The 16,971-nt window shown below is 39.9% G+C and overlaps 1 long non-coding RNA gene across 1 annotated transcript; it reads left to right on the plus strand.

The window, feature by feature from the left end:
* LOC135094326 (uncharacterized) lies at positions 1 to 10,507 on the plus strand. Its single transcript, XR_010263741.1, has 2 exons — positions 1 to 36; positions 9,655 to 10,507. It is a non-coding gene; the product is annotated as an uncharacterized LOC135094326 (long non-coding RNA).
* The last annotated feature ends 6,464 nt before the right edge of the window (positions 10,508 to 16,971 follow it).

Below are 16,971 nucleotides of genomic sequence, written 5' to 3' on the forward strand. Positions count from 1 at the left end.
TCAGTCATCACCTCCACACCAGCAAGAACACACCAGGTCTGTTTTACTGCACTGTACCGTTATTCTTTAGACTTATTTATTTTTTTTTTTACCTAACTCTGTTCCTACTGATATGTTTTACCATATATCTTTATTGTCTACACAACGTTCTGTTTTTCAGTACTATTTTGTATTGATTGGGGTTGTGTTGTGTGTTCTATTCTTTCTGAATTTCAATTGAATTAATGTGATGTTGACATTATAAATAAATTGTTTCTGCGCGACTTCGTGTTTCTTCATTGAGTGGTAATTACGTAAATCGCCCACATTATGCATATTTTCCTTTACAAATAATGAACAATGCATTGATGTTTGAAATTTCATCGTATGTATTTTGTGTACGAAGATTACATAAATTATTGATATTGATTGAGATTGATATCTCGTAACTATTACCGCTGGGAAGGAGACGGAACAATGTGTGACTGTTGTTATTTTGTTTGCGACATATCAGATGTGTTTTATGTATTATTATTTTTTTTAAGTAAGTAAAAAATAACCAGCATTTATTTTCAGTAGCTAGAGAAAATGTACGTCTTGGTTATGACACTGGTGGCAACGATGGGATGCGAATGTTGCACTGATTGTTGCAAAGGTTTAATGACCGTAAAGTCAGGATTGTTGTAATGAATAGTACATAATGATGAATTAAAGATGAAAATAATCGTGTAAAACGTATCAACATGTATCATGCTTAGGAAGTCTGAATCTCGGTTGCATGTGAGACTGTAAATGTTTTCCTAATGAGAATTCCGTTAGTTTTTCAACATTATCTTGGATATATACCAATGGAATACCTTGAAATATGCTTTGAGAATGATGGCACCAGGGTTAATGAATGAGCTTATGGTCTGCTGCACCGGTCACCTGTCACTTGTCATCCGCGCTATAACAAAACGAGGAGAAAAGGAGGACACACACACACACACACACACACACCGCGTAATGTGGTGGTCAGCACGCTCGGTTCACAACCAATGAGGCCCGGGTTCGAATCCCGGGCACGGCGAGGCAAATGGGCGAGCCTCTTAATGTGTAGCCCCTGTTCACCTAGCAGCAAGTAGGTACGGGATGCAACCTGAAGGGTTGTGACCTCAATGTCGTGGTGTGTCAGTGGTCTCAGTCCTACCCAAAGGTCGGTCACTATGAGCTCTGAGCTCTTTCCGTAGGGGAACGGCTGGCTGGGTGACCAGCAGACGACCGTAGATGAATCACACACACACTCACACACACACTAAAGTTTAGAAATATGCGACGTGATATGTTATGAAAAAAAAAAAAAAAACTGCAGTAAAGCATGGTCGTGTAAAAAATCGAGTAGTAGATACGAATTGCGCTAGACGAGAAATACAATGATTGTAGTAACTGTGTGGTAAATAAGAATTGTTGTATAGTTGACTGTAGTTATTGAGGGAGGTGTTGTCATCACGATTGTGACCCAGAGTTAATTTATGGGAAAATATTTATTAATATGAGAGAAGTACTCTGCTCATGTGTAAAAATGGAAAAAAAAATAGAGTAAAGTAGGCACTTTATATATTCCATGGTCTACGAAAAAAAAAAATAAATAAAAAATAAAGCAGAGGAATATGATATGGCTAATATGATCTTATCCGTCAGGGTAATGATAGAGACGATGAACCACGGAGAATACTGGGTCATGTTGCATCCGAGAGTTTCCAGGCTCGTAGAGGACAGGATAGTGAAGAAAAAAAATGTTGGATAACTGAAAACTTCGTTGGCAGCCATGTGTAAGAAATTAACATTGAGGCGGCGGCAATCATCTGTATCATAATACGGTACATTTTTGCAGAAAGAATTCAGTGCAGGGCGAAGATTATTTAAATTGAGATAACCAAATGATTTGCGGCTATCGTACGCAGCAAGAAAATCATGATCAATAATAATAGTTTTGGAGTTAGCGACTGAATCTGATATTAACATTTTATTGTAGGAGTGATACAAGCGTACGGTATATTCATTAATTAATAAAGAAAGAGGAAGTAAGGAATTGTTAATCGCGATGGATATTGGAGTGGATTCTGAGAGAGCATTCTGTTAATTGAACTTCTATATTGTATATTAGATATATTATGAACTGTTCTTTGAGAATTTGATATGTACATTAAAATATCAGTAAATATTGCTGATCGCAAGGAAAATTTTGAGATAGTATGGATTATGCTGTTAAAAATATGCTGTAAGACTGATTCATGAACAAAGTCTATGAAGTCAATGCGTATGACGAGTGAAAGTAGCTGGTATAAAACTGAAAAATGGTTTCAGACATTAGAATGTGGAGGATATTGCAGGTTACAGGTGAGAGGCCCTTGAATTAGCCAACACTGTTGGAACAATGATGGTTCACGCATTTATAGAGCTGTCGGCTATACCCTGACTCACAACACTTTCTTAGAGAGAGAAAAAAGTAAGTTCTACAGCACCGCATGAGGGACGATATATATATATATATATATATATATATATATATATATATATATATATATATATATATATATATATATATATATATATATATATATATATATATATATATATATATATATATATATATATATATATATATATATATATATATATATATATATATATATATATAATTTACTTATTTATTCGTTTATTATATGAGCATGATAATGAAAATAATAATAACAACTGGTACTAGTGTATAGACAGTGTATAGACATACTATAATAATGTGGTGGACGGATGGAAATGGATATTGAATTATGACACAGGTGTAAGGAAAATAATCATGAAAGGAAAAGGAAAATAAATGAATGTAAAGCACATAGACATTATGATCATCTGTACGGAATCAGAGTGACCAGTAAGTTGACCGTTCTGGAAGGATAATATTGTTGCTATTTTTTTTTTTTTGTATAATGTAATGATATCTAATAATGTTGATACAGTTAATGTCACAAGGAAGGAATAATATCACAAGGAAGGAATAAAAGGAGTGGAATGTCAACACGATTATGGAATGAGCTTGAACACAAATACATAATTGACACTCGGGTTTAACAACTATAGTGCATTAAAATTTTTAGGAAATCAAATGCTAATAAATACTTGCTAGGAAATCAAATCCTACCAAATACGAAAAGAAATTGTATGTGTTACGAGAAGTTAAGAAGTAGAGTGTTTGCTACAACGACCATGACTGAAAATTAATATCATAGAGATGATGCAAATATTTCGTATGTGAAGTTGCAACTTGTTTAGCTACCAAGTTGTTTAGCTACCAAGTTAAATTGGCTAATTCCATGTTAATACCGAAGGAAAGGTGAATTATTTGAAGGGCATTGTGATAGTGTGTTCATAACAAGTAGAGAGAGAGAGAGAGAGAGAGAGAGAGAGAGAGAGAGAGAGAGAGAGAGAGAGAGAGCACGCCATTATGTAGCAATGTGTGCAACACTTCCTGTATTGACAGTCAAGCGCAGCCTGGTGGATTTAACGGGCAGGAATCTCCCAATGCGCACCAGCTCGACAAAGAGCTTGGCTGTGTTTGAAATCACCGAAAGCATCGTATTTCAGCATCACCAGTAAAACGACGCGCCTCATGAAGCACACTCGAACGTACAATGGTGGTCAAAACGCGACTCATGAAGCACACAGTCATAATAATCACGACGTGCCTTATGAAACGCACAGTGGACACGACGCGCCTCATGAAGCACACAGTGGACACGACGCGCCTCATGAAGCTCACAGTGGACACGACGCGCCTCATGAAACACACAGTCACCATGAACACGACGCCCTTTATGAAACACAGTGGACACGATGTGTCTCATTAAGTACACAATCACTGCGTACTTAAGATGGTTAATGCACGCCTTACCTAGTGTAAGGTTAGGTAGGTTAAGCCTTACTGCCTTACTGTGCTGTCTGCTTCTTCTGACTTGTTGGAACTCCGTCCTTTTACCAAATTTTAAAGATATATATATATATATATATATATATATATATATATATATATATATATATATATATATATATATATATATATATATATATATATATATATATATATATATTTTTTTTTTTTTTTTTTATGTAGGAAGGATACTGGCCAAGGGCAACAAAAATCTAATAAAAAAAATGCCCACTGAAATGCCAGTCCCATAAAAGGGTCAAAGCAGTGGTCAAAAATTGGTGGATAAGTGTCTTGAAACCTCCCTCTTGAAGGAATTCAAGTCATAGGAAGGTGGAAATACAGAAGCAGGCAGGGAGTTCCAGAGTTTACCAGAGAAAGGGATGAATGATTGAGAATACTGGTTAACTCTTGCGTTAGAGAGGTGGACAGAATAGGGGTGAGAAAAAGAAGAAAGTCTTGTGCAGCGAGGCCGCGGAAGGAAGGGAGGCATGCAGTTAGCAAGATCAAAAGAGCAGTTGGCATGAAAATAGCGGTAGAAGACAGCTAGATATGCAACAATGCGGCGGTGAGAGAGGGGCTGAAGACAGTCAGTTAGAGGAGAGGAGTTGATGAGACGAAAAGCTTTTGATTCCACCCTGTCTAGAAGAGCAATATGAGTGGAACCCCCCAGACATGTGAAGCATACTCCATACATGGACGGATAAGGCCCTTGTACAGAGTTAGCAGCTGGGGGGGTGAGAAAAACTGGCGGAGACGTCTCAGAACACTTAACTTCATAGAAGCTGTTTTAGCTAGAGATGAGATGTGAAGTTTCCAGTTCAGATTATAAGTAAAGTACAGACCGAGGATGTTCAGTGTAGAAGAGGGGGACAGTTGAGTGTCATTGAAGAAGAGGGGATAGTTGTCTGGAAGGTTGTGTCGAGCTGATAGATAGAGGAATTGAGTTTTTGAGGCATTGAACAATACCAAGTTTCTCTGCCCCAATCAGAAATTTTAGAAAGATCAGAAGTCAGGCGTTCTGTGGCTTCCCTGCGTGATATGTTTACTTCCTGAAGGGTTGGACGTCTATGAAAAGACGTGGAAAAGTGCAGGGTGGTATCATCAGCATAGGAGTGGATAGGACAAGAAGTTTGGTTTAGAAGATCATTAATGAATAATAAGAAGAGAGTGGGTGACAGGACAGAACCCTGAGGAACACCACTGTTAATAGATTTAGGAGAAGAACAGTGACCGTCTACCACAGCAGCAATAGAACGGTCAGAAAGGAAACTTGAGATGAAGTTACAGAGAGAAGGATAGAAACCGTAGGAGGGTAGTTTGGAAATCAAAGCTTTGTGCCAGACTCTATCAAAGGATTTTGATATGTCCAAGGCAACAGCAAAAGTTTCGCCAAAGTCTCTAAAAGAGGATGACTCAGTAAGGAAAACCAGATCACCAGTAGAGCGGCCTTGACGGAACCCATACTGGCGATCAGATAGAAGGTTGTGAAGTGATAGATGTTTAAGAATCTTCCTGTTGAGGATAGATTCAAAAACTTTAGATAGGCAGGAAATTAAAGCAATAGGACGGTAGTTTGAGGGATTAGAGCGGTCACCCTTTTTAGGAACAGGTTGAATGTAGGCAAACTTCCAGCAAGAAGGAAAGGTAGATGTTGACAGACAGAGCTGAAAGAGTTTGACTAGGCAAGGTGCAAGCACGGAGGCACAGTTTCGGAGAACAATAGGAGGGACCCCATCAGGTCCATAAGCCTTCCGAGGGTTTAGGCCAGCGAGGGCATGGAAAACATCATTGCGAAGAATTTTAATACGTGGCATGAAGTAGTCAGAGGGTGGAGGAGAGGGAGGAACAAGCCCAGAATCCTCCAAGGTAGAGTTTTTAGCAAAGGTTTGAGCAAAGAGTTCAGCTTTAGAAATAGATGTGATAGCAGTGGTGCTATCTGGTTGAAGTAGAGGAGGGAAAGAAGAAGAAGCAAAGTTATTGGAGATATTTTTGGCTAGATCCCAGAAATCACGAGGGGAGTTAGATCTTGAAAGGTTTTGACATTTTCTGTTAATGAAGGAGTTTTTGGCTAGTTGGAGAACAGACTTGGCATGGTTCCGGGCAGAATTATAAAGTGCATGAGATTCTGGTGATGGAAGGCTTAAGTACCTTTTGTGGGCCACCTCTCTATCATGTATAGCACGAGAACAAGCTGTGTTAAACCAAGGTTTAGAAGGTTTAGGACGAGAAAAAGAGTGAGGAATGTATGCCTCCATGCCAGACACTATCACCTCTGTTATGCGCTCAGCACACAAAGACGGGTCTCTGACACGGAAGCAGTAGTCATTCCAAGGAAAATCAGCAAAATACGTCCTCAGGTTCCCCCAATTAGCAGAGGCAAAACGCCAGAGGCACCTACGTTTAGGGGGATCCTGAGGAGGGATTGGAGTGATAGGACAAGATAAAGATATGAGATTGTGATCGGAGGAGCCCAACAGAGAAGAAAGGGTGACAGCATAAGCAGAAGGATTAGAGGTCAGGAAAAGGTCAAGAATGTTGGGCGTATCTCCAAGACGATCAGGAATACGAGTAGGGTGTTGCACCAATTGCTCTAGGTCATGGAGGATAGCAAAGTTGTAGGCTAGTTCACCAGGATGGTCAGTGAAGGGAGAGGAAAGCCAAAGCTGGTGGTGAACATTGAAGTCTCCAAGAATGGAGATCTCTGCAAAAGGGAAGAGGGTCAGAATGTGCTCCACTTTGGAAGTTAAGTAGTCAAAGAATTTCTTATAGTCAGAGGAGTTAGGAGAGAGGTATACAGCACAGATAGATTTAGAATGAGAATGACTCTATAGTCGTAGCCAGATGGTGGAAAACTCAGAAGATTCAAGAGCGTGGGCACGAGAGCAGGTTAAGTCATTGCGCACATAAACGCAGCATCCAGTTTTGGATCGAAAATGAGGATAGAGAAAGTAGGAGGGAACAGAAAAGGGGCTACTGTCAGTGGCCTCAGACACCTGAGTTTCAGTGAGGAAAAGAAGATGAGGTTTAGAAGAGGAGAGGTGGTGTTCTACAGATTGAAAATTAGATCTTAGACCGCGAATGTTGCAGAAGTTAATGAAGAAAAAGTTGAGCGGGGTGTCAAAACACTTAGGGTTGTCGACGGAAAGGCAGTCCGACCTGGGGACATTTATGGTCCCCTCCCCAGGGGAGGGGACCATATATATATATATATATATATATATATATATATATATATATATATATATATATATATATATATATATATACTCGTATATATATGAGAGAGATGATGGTCGGTCACCATATAGCTTGCTTATTATGGCGTCTTCAACCAATCTATAAATATACGTAATGTAATATCGATTACTGACTAGCCATTGAAGTACCTCTTCTCCTACCTGTGGAAATACAAGTAATCTTCTTTTCTCAACACCGCCTTCTTCCCCACTGCCAAAGTTTTCGCTTATTCGCGAAACGCCCATTAGTTCCGCTAACACTCAGTACGCACACCTTGTCTTGTGTTCTTCCTAGCTTGATAACAAGGAAAAAAAGTAAACACTTAGTTCTGCTCCAGTAATATAATTTTTTAACGAATTTAACACATAATATAGAATCTATTAATAATAACTGCTGACTAATTGTTCCAGGAGTGAGAGAGAGAGAGAGAGAGAGAGAGAGAGAGAGAGAGAGAGAGAGAGAGAGAGAGAGAGAGAGAGAGAGAGAGAGAGAGAGAGAGAGAGAGAGAGAGAGAGAGAGAGAGAGAGAGAGAGAGAGAGAGAGAGAGAGAGAGAGAGAGAGAGAGAGAGAGAGAGAGAGAGAGAGAGAGAGAGAGAGAGAGAGAGAGAGAGAGAGAGAGAGAGAGAGAGAGAGAGAGAGAGAGAGAGAGAGAGAGAGAGAGAGAGAGAGAGAGAGAGAGAGAGAGAGAGAGAGAGAGAGAGAGAGAGAGAGAGAGAGAGAGAGAGAGAGAGAGAGAGAGAGAGAGAGAGAGAGAGAGAGAGAGAGAGAGAGAGAGAGAGAGAGAGAGAGAGAGAGAGAGAGAGAGAGAGAGAGAGAGAGAGAGAGAGAGAGAGAGAGAGAGAGAGAGAGAGAGAGAGAGAGAGAGAGAGAGAGAGAGAGAGAGAGAGAGAGAGAGAGAGAGAGAGAGAGAGAGAGAGAGAGAGAGAGAGAGAGAGAGAGAGAGAGAGAGAGAGAGAGAGAGAGAGAGAGAGAGAGAGAGAGAGAGAGAGAGAGAGAGAGAGAGAGAGAGAGAGAGAGAGAGAGAGAGAGAGAGAGAGAGAGAGAGAGAGAGAGAGAGAGAGAGAGAGAGAGAGAGAGAGAGAGAGAGAGAGAGAGAGAGAGAGAGAGAGAGAGAGAGAGAGAGAGAGAGAGAGAGAGAGAGAGAGAGAGAGAGAGAGAGAGAGAGAGAGAGAGAGAGAGAGAGAGAGAGAGAGAGAGAGAGAGAGAGAGAGAGAGAGAGAGAGAGAGAGAGAGAGAGAGAGAGAGAGGCAGGCCTGGCGACAGGTCATCATCACACCACACTCACCCCATCTCACATCCCTCCACCACACAGCCTTAAACGACTGACCTCTCGACACGCCACGTCAGGCAATATCAACACTTCATACAAGTCAACCGGCCTGTAGTTGACGATAAATCAACCACTTTCAGAAGACCTATCTGACTTACGGAACACAGCAGTGGCAGTAGTTATCATCATTACAATGTCCTCCTCCTGCCAGCATAAATCCAAAAGGACAAGCATCGATATAACATCATCCTCCTTCAGCGCAACAGGCCGAGTCTGGCTTACATCATTTGCAGCAACTGGACCCGCAACAAGTTTCAACGACGTAGTCGGTAAAACTTGGACAAGAACATTCTCCAGCTCTTGCTGTTACAGGATTGTTATCGGAGAAGCAGGTGCCAGATATGCACCGGAAACGGAACGCATCTTGAAAGTTAATCGTAGCATCATTGTTATGTCAGTTATTTCAATGAAACAGAACTTTTCATTGTATTACACTTCTTTAAACCCATAATATTACTTACAATCTTGTACTAACACGGAAATGGTGAGATTAACAACACAAAACATAAGAGCAAATAAAATTTCTGAAAAAAACAGATGTGTGTTATATATAAAAAAAAAAAAACACCAAACACATATTTGAATTTGACCTGTGTAGTTCGAATAGATCAATATGCTCCATATACTGTGCTCTTACTTTTGTGAAGGAATTTGTGTCCTAAGAAGATGGTAACACAGGAAAGTCGACGACTGATATTTTAAGTGAAGGTGACAGAAGCCTCAAGAGAGTGGGACGGAGAAAGAAAATGTGCAGCATTGAGTTGTTTGGGATACTCAGTTAAGCAAGTCAGTTTCAGAGATAGACGGGTTAGAAATATTACACTGTGGGTGAAATAGATTAGGACACGATAAAGAAGAAATATTTTGCTACAATAAGACTGTCTTGTTCTAAATGTCAAGAAAAAAAAAATATAACACACACACATACACACACACACACACCAGAAGCAATGTCTGTTTAATATATACGGAAATGACAAGCTTGAACAGTATCAGCGAAAGGATAATCTTCGTATTTTTGGCCTGGACGAGGAGGAGAAAGAGAGTGAGGATGTTTTTTTAGGCGAAAGTGATCGAGTGATATAGTCTGATACGGGAGTGACACTGCATACAGGTGATATATCTATGGCTCATCGTATTGCAGGAACAACATGAGAGTGTAAGATACGACCTGTCATCGTCAGATTCTGCCAAAGAAGGAAGAGAAATGAAATAATGTTAAAGAAGGACGAACTCAAGAAAACACAGGAAAGTTTGTTTATGAGGACTTGACAGCACTGAGGAACGCTAAGCTTAACATTGCAAAAGAACAGGAAAATGTGAAGAACATGACAACTAGAGATGAAAAGATGGTTGCACGGATGAAGGACAGACCAGATAGACCTTTGTATATTGACACGCCTGATTACCTGTTCAAGATTGGTACCACATATCCTGACTGGAAGAGACTGAAAGTATGTATATGGATCAGCTTATGGGTGTTCAAGAATAAGACAGGAATGGGGCACAATGTGACAAAAAAGCAGAATACCTCTTCCAGAGCTGATAGAAAATGTCTATCAATATTTGTGATTAATGTATGTGGTTTGAAGGATAAATTGCTATCATTAGAATTATTTCTATAGAAATGAGTGTAAGAAATATGATTTTTTGTGCATGAGAGAAACGCGTTGTGATGATGTAGACATGAATATGATCAAATCTGATATGGATATCCCAGGTTTTGATGTTATTTAAGATAGACACACTGTGAGTAGATATAAAACGGGTGGATTACTCATAGCAATTAAGACTTGTATTTTTAATGGAAGGTTTTGTCTTGCAGTTCTGATATGTTCATCTCTGTTCAGGTGGATAAAAGATTACTTTGTTTACCTAAACGTCTTATCTTAACATCAGTTTATATTCCGCCAAGTAATTCAAGGTATGGTAATATTGAACATTTTATGATGTAGACAACTTTCTGCTAGACTTTTCAGAAGAATGTTGACATTTACTGTGTTGACTTTAATTCTCCATACAGGTGCATGTGATGTCATACCTTCTGAAAGTGAACAAGATGTGGAAACGGATGGTGAAAATGGTTTGGTTCATTTACCGAATATTTATACTGACTGGTCAGATTATGGAATTGATATAACAAGATATTCTCAGGTCATATCAGGTGACACAAGCACATACGGAAAAAAAGATTGTTGGACATCTGTAAAAATAACTTGGCTCCGATTTTCAATAGGAGAGTGGGTGAGGACCATAAAACTGGAAAAGCAACAACAGTGCATAACATGCATTGTGGCATTGTATTAACACTTGAGGGAGCTGAAGCATGTCAAAAGTGATGACAGATAACTTGTAAGAGGAGATAGTAGACACCTGCCGAAACGATAATTACTTCCAGTGAGGTCTAAAGCACTGTTCAGGGGGTGCTGTGAACTTATCATTAAACCCAGCTGTGACCTCACTGAACGTTTCCCTTTGTGTCTCACAACACAAGGGGGCAGTCACAGCCTGCCCTCTAAAGACAACTCTCTTCCTCCACACAAAACTACAAGCACCTAATAACACACACATCCTTCACTCAAAAATTTCAAAATTATCATGGCGACTCCTACACCAGCCTCGGAGTCCCCATCTGGGGAGGGGACCATAAATGACCCCAGGTCGGACTGCCTTTCTGTCAACGACCCTAACTGTCTTGACACCCCCCTCATTTTTTCTTCATTAACTTCTGCAACATTCGCGGTCTAAGATCTAATTTTCAATCTGTAGAACACCACCTCTCCTCTTCTAAACCTCATCTTCTTTTCCTCACCGAAACTCAGGTGTCTGAGGCAACTGACAGTAACCCCTTTTCTGTTCCCTCCTACTTTCTCTATCCTCATTTTCGATCCAAAGCTGGATGCTGCGTTTATGTGCGCAATGACTTAACCTGCTCTCGTGCCCACGCTCTTGAATCTTCCGAGTTTTCCACCATCTGGCTACGAGTACAGAGTCACTCTCAAACTAAATTTATCTGTGCTGTATATCTCTGCCTAACTCCTCTGATTATAAGAAATTCTTTGACTACTTAACTTCCAAAGTGGAGCACATTCTGACCCTCTTCCCTTTTTTTTTTTATCTCCATTCTTGGAGACTTCAATGTTCACCACCATGGCCTTCCTCTCCATTCACTGACCATCCTAGTGAACTAGCCTACAACTTTGCTATCCTCCACGACCTATAGCAACTGGTGCAACACCCTACTCGTATTCCTGACCGTCTTGGAGATACGCCCAACATTCTTGACCTTTTCCTGACCTCTAATCCTTCTGCTTATACTGTCACCCTTTCTTCTCCGTTGGGCTCCTCCGATCACAATCTCATATCTTTATCTTGTCCTATTGCTCCAATCGCTCCTCAGGGTCCCCCTAAGCGAAGGTGCCTCTGGCGTTTTGCTTCTGCTAGTTGGGGGGACCTGAGGACGTATTTTGCTGATTTTCCTTGGAATGACTACTGGTTCCGTGTCAGAGACCCGTCTTTGTGTGCTGAGCGCATAACAGAGGTGATAGTGTCTGGCATGGAGGCGTACATTCCTCACTCGTTTTCTCGACCTAAACCTTCCAAACCTTGGTTTAACACAACTTGTTCTCGTGGTATATATGATAGAGAGGTGGCCCACAAAAGGTACTTAAGCCTTCTATCACCAGAATCTCATGCACTTTATATTTCTGCCCGGAACCATGCCAAGTCTGTTCTCCAACTAGCCAAAAACTTTCTTCATTAACAGAAAGTGTCAAAATCTTTCAAGATCTAACTCCCCTCGTGACTTCTGGCATCTAGCCAAAAATATCTCCTATAACTTTGCTTCACCTTTCCCTCCTTTATTTCAACCAGATGGCACCACTGCTATCACATCTATTTCTAAAGCTGAACTCTTCGCTCGAACCTTTGCTAAAAACACTACCTTGGACGATTCTGGGCTTGTTCCTCCCTCTCCTCCACCCTCTGACTACTTCATGCTACCTATTAAAATTCTTCACAATGATGTTTTCCATGCCCTTGCTGGCCTAAACCCTAGGAAGGCTTATGGACCTGATTGGGTGCCTCCTATTGTTCTCCAAAACTGTGCCTCCGTGCTTGCACCTTGCCTAGTCAAACTCTTTCAGCTCTGTCTGTCAACATCTACCTTTCCTTCTTGCTGGAAGTTTGCCTACATTCAGCATGTTCCTGAAAATGGTGACCGTTCTAATCCCTCAAACTACCGTCCTATTGCTTTAATTTCCTGCCTATCTAAAGTTTTTGAATCTAACCTCAACAGGAAGATTCTTAAACATCTATCACTTCACAACCTTCTATCTGATCGCCAGTATGGGTTCCGTCAAGGCCCATCTACTGGTGATCTGGGTTTCCTTACTGAGTCTTGGTCATCCTCTTTTAGAGATTTTGGCGAAACTTTTGCTGTTGCCTTGGACATATCAAAAGCTTTTGATAGAGTTTGGCACAAATCTTTGATTTCCAGACTACCCTCCTACGGCTTCTATCCTTCTCTCTGTAACTTCATCTCAAGTTTCCTTTCTGACCGTTCTATTGCTGCTGTGGTAGACGGTCACTGTTCTTCTCCTAAATCTATTAACAGTGGTGTTCCTCAGGGTTCTGTCCTGTCACCCACTCTCTTCTTATTATTCATTAATGATCTTCTAAACCAAACTTCTTGTACTATCTACTCCTACGCTGATGATACCACCCTGCACTTTTCCACGTCTTTTCATAGACGTCCAACCCTTCATGAGGTAAACATTTCACGCAGGGAAGCCACAGAACGCTTGACTTCTGATCTTTCTAAAATTTCTGATTGGGGCAGAGCAAACTTGGTATTGTTCAATGCCTCAAAAACTCAATTCCTCCATTTATCAACTCGACACAACCTTCCAGACAACTATCCCCTCTTCTTCAATGACACTCAACTGTCCCCCTCTTCTACTCTGAACATCCTCGGTCTGTACTTTACTTATGATCTGAACTGGAAACTTCACATCTCATCTCTAGCTAAAACAGCTTCTATGAAGTTAGGTGTTCTGAGACGTCTCCGCAGGTTTTCATCCCCCCAGCTGCTAACTCTGTACAAGGGCCTTATCTGTCCATGTGTGGAGTATGCTTCACATGTCTGAGGGGTTCCACTCATATTGCTCTTCTAGACAGGGTGGAATGAAAAGCTTTTCGTCTCATCAACTCCTCTCCTCTAACTGACTGTCTTCAGCCTCTCTCTCACCGCCGCAATGTTGCATCTCTAGCTGTCTTCTACTGCTATTTTCATGGTAACTGCACTTCTGATATTGCTAACTGCATGCCTCCCCTCCTCCCGCGGCCTCGCTGAACAAGGCTTTCTTCCTTCTCTCACCTCTATTCTGTCCACCTCTCTAACGCAAGAGTTAACCAGTATTCTCAATCATTCATCCTTTTCTCTGGTAAACTCTGGAACTCCCTGCCTGCTTCTGTATTTCCACCTTCCTATGACTTGAATTCCTTCAAGAGGGAGGTTTCAAGACACTTATCCACCAATTTTTGACCACTGCTTTGACCCTTTTATGGGACTGGCATTTCAGTGGTCATTTTTTTTTTTATTGGATTTTTGTTGCCCTTGGCCAGTGTCCCTCCTACATAAAAAAAAAAAGAATACTGGGATGCCTGGGAAGTGGATGAAAAAGAAAGCTGAAGATTATGTAAACAAAATCAGGATTATATTAATAATATGATTGCTGATGCAAGTAATAGGTCAGTGGCAGATTTCAACAGTAATCTCACACATGTGCTTGTTGACCCAACAGTAGAGGTTTTTCCAAGAAAAAAAAATATATAGGAAGTACATCAAACTAGGCAATGAAGCCAGTGCACCAAGATATGATGCACAGTGTTGGTGCAGCAGGCAACAATATCATAAATCTAAACATAAATATAATACAAATAGAACTGTTTGCAATTACAATGACATGTTATCTAAAAGTATTGAATATAAGAACAATTTAAGCAGAGTAAAACTTGAGGAAAAAGGATCATGATATTCAAATATCTGCTCAAAGTTTTCTAGAACATTTTAGATGATTAGGTGATGAAGAGAGTGGGTCAGCCTATTTTGTCCATTAATACTGATGACATGGCAGAAGAACACACATTACTGGATGCACCAATCACTGAAACAGAAATTGAGAAATGTATTGTTAACTTGAAGAATAATAAGTCAGCAGGAATTGATTATGTTGATGAATATGTTAAATGTATACGTGATATATTGTGTCCTTTATATGTTATTTTGTTTAACAAAATTTTAGATACTGGTATACTGCATGAGAAATTGTTAGTTGTCTGTATAGTTTATATTTGTAAAGGTAAGTGAGATGTAATGGATGTAAAATGTTACAGGGGAATTACTTTGTTGTTTGTTGTTTACTTCTATTTTAAATGCTAGACTTACACAGTATTATGATGGAATTAGTTTGATAAGTGTGGCTCAAGCAGGGTTTAGAAAAGGTTATTCTACCACAGATCATATATTTGTTCTGAAATGCATAATTGATTAGTTTATTTGGAAGAGAAAGAAGTAATTTTGTTTATTTGTGGATCATAGTAAGGCATTTGGTGTGGGTTGGAGGGCAGGGCTGTGGTAAAAACTCATCAGACATGGGATCAAGGAGAAGTTTTTGAAATTGATCAAAATATGTATAATAATATCAAATCATGTATTACTGTAAATAATGAGGTGTTTGGTTGTTTTGTTAGCTATAGAGGAGTAAGACAGGGATAAAATCTGTCTCCCTTATTATTTGCCATGTGTGTCAACGGCTTAGAACACCTGTGAAATGAAAATAGTTCACCTTAGTTTTCAGTAAGCCAAAACTTGATTTGTACTTGCAACTGCTTGTATTCATGTATGTGGATGACACTGTGATTATGGGAGAGAGTGAAGGGGGAATACACCAGGCTCTAAGAGCATTAGAGAAATATCGCAATGGAAACAATAGAAAGAAATATGTAATGGAAACCTGATGTTAACTGTAATAAGACTAAGATTGTAGTTTTTGGAAGAGGAAGACATACAGTAGAATATGATATTAAATATAATATTAAATAAAAAAGGGTAGAAATAATAGGAGAATACAAGTATCTCGGTGTATTATTCAATAGTAATGGAAAGTTTAGTAGAGAACACCAAGAGGCCACTGAGTTTGCCACGTGTGCAATGTATTGCCTTATAGGAAAATGCAGAAAATTTGATCTTCCAGTCGAACTTCAAATTGAGTTATTTAAAGCAACATGGTTACCTATATGGTTGTGAAGTGTAAGGATATTATATAATACGGGAAATAGTTTGCATTTAAATTTTTTAAAGCATTTGTTATGTGTTAATAAAAAAAAAATTGTAATGATATTGTTTATGGTGAAACTGGAGCTTATCTTCTTTATATCAAAGTTAAACTTTTAGGTTACTGGATTAGACTCATCACTGGAAGACGTGAAAAGTTAGCCTATGTGTTATGTCAATGTTTGACGTGGACACTGCTCGTTTGTATACCTCGCCTTGGTTGAATTAAGTTTTTATATGTAGGAGGGATACTGGCCAAGGGCAACAAAAATCTAATAAAATAAGAAGCCAACCGAGATGCCGGTCCCCGAATAGGGTCCGAATTGGTAGTCAAAAATTGAAGGATAAGTGTCTTGAAACTTCCCTCTTGAAGGAATTTAAGTCATAGGAAGGTAGAAATACAGAAGCAGGCAAGGAGGCCGTGGGAGGAGGGGAGGCATGCAGTTAGCAAGATCAGAAAAGCAGTTTGCATGAAAATAACAGTAGAAGATAGCAAGAGATGCGACATTGCAGCGATGAGAAGGAAGCTGAAGGCAGTCAGTTAGAGGAGAGGAGTTGAGACTAAAAGCTTTCGATTCCATCCTGTTTAAAAGAGCGGTATGAGTGGAACACCCTAGACATGTGAAGCGTACTCCATACATGTACGGATAAGGCCCTGGTACAGAGTTAGCAGCTGGAGGGGTGAGAAAAACTCAGAACGCTTAACTTCATAGAAGCTGCTTTAGCTAAAGATGAGATGTGAAGTTTCCATTTTAGATTATAAGAAAAGGACAGACCGAGGATGTTCAGTGTAGACAAGGGGGACAGTTGAGTGCCATTGAAGAAGAGGGGATAGTTGTCTGAAAGATTGTGTCGAGTTGATAGATGGAGAAATTGAGTTTTTGAGGCATTGAATAATACCAAGTTTGCTCTGCCCAATCAGAAATTTAGAGAGATCAGAAGTCAGGTGTTCTGTGGCTTCCCTGCGTGAACTGTTTGAACTGTTTATGAAGGTTTGGACGTCTGTGAAAAGACGTGGAAAAGTGCAGGCTGGTATCATCAGCGTAGGAGTGGATAAGGCAAGAGGTTTGGTTTAAAAGATCATTAATGAATAATAGGAAGAGAGTGGGTGACAGGACAAAACCC

The sequence above is a fragment of the Scylla paramamosain genome, chromosome 45 (genome assembly GCF_035594125.1).
Source record: "Scylla paramamosain isolate STU-SP2022 chromosome 45, ASM3559412v1, whole genome shotgun sequence".
NCBI classification, from domain to species: Eukaryota; Metazoa; Arthropoda; class Malacostraca; order Decapoda; family Portunidae; genus Scylla; species Scylla paramamosain.